This window comes from Arachis duranensis, chromosome 7, assembly GCF_000817695.3.
Source record: "Arachis duranensis cultivar V14167 chromosome 7, aradu.V14167.gnm2.J7QH, whole genome shotgun sequence".
NCBI lineage: Eukaryota > Viridiplantae > Streptophyta > Magnoliopsida > Fabales > Fabaceae > Arachis > Arachis duranensis.
This window is the reverse complement of record NC_029778.3, coordinates 11,979,359-11,980,407: the sequence shown is the minus strand read 5'-3', so window position 1 is coordinate 11,980,407 and position 1,049 is coordinate 11,979,359.

The following is a 1,049-nucleotide window of genomic DNA, read 5'->3' as shown; positions in this document are numbered from 1 at the left end:
ACGTTTAAATTATTGACAGATATTAATGACATGCCAAACTATATATCTGACGTGGCAATAAAATAAAATACCAAATGTGAATTTTTTTTTTTTATTTTGGGATCTTTGTTAGACTAAAGCGCAACCAACTAATCCTTCCGAACGAGGGCTTTGTTTCCTTTTTTTTTTTCATTCTTTCTCCTTAACACCGATCCAAAGCTCCAAACCTCTTGTGTGAATTAAACTATTAGTCTTTCCTTTTTCAAAAACTACTCTCTCATTTCTTTTTCTTAGCCACAAAAGGAAGAGAAGCGAGAGAACATAGGAACACAAACAGTAATAGGGACGAAAACTGTCACGCCATTCTCTTATCGTTGTCTAGGCGACATTGTGAGAGTTATGGGCAGTAATGCTGTGGAGGCTGTAAGGGTGTTGATGGATTGAATTGGATCTGTATATTTGTGATGTTTATTTAAATTTGATTCGAAAATTGTATTATTGTGTCGAATTAAATCGAATTTATTCATACACTAATAGGATCGAATTATAAATTTTAAGTAGGTATCCGCATATGGTAGATTCATACAAAATAAATAGATAAATAAATAGATATTCTTTTTATATTTTATTTTAACTAATAATTATTATATATATTGTATTATTTTTTATTATTTAAAAAATATGTTTAATAATATTTTAGAAGTAGACATGTTTAAAAGAGTGAAAAATTTTTTTATTAATATTTTAATACTTTTTAATAAAAATAAGATTTTTTAAATATTTTTATATTTTGTAGATATATCCGATATCTGATTCGATGCGTAAATATGCAGATCGGATCCAAACTTAAAAAACACGGATGTTGGGTATTGTCCGACAATTTTAGTGTAGATTAGATTTAAATTTTCGCTATATCTAATCCAACTCGATCCGATCTGCGATCACCTCTAGTGGAGAGTCACATTGTTTGACGATTAACGTAGAGGAAACCATGGTGTCATTCTCTTCTAAACATTGAAACAAAGCACAATGAGCTTCATTGCCGACGAGAGAGCAGAGAGTGAGAGCAA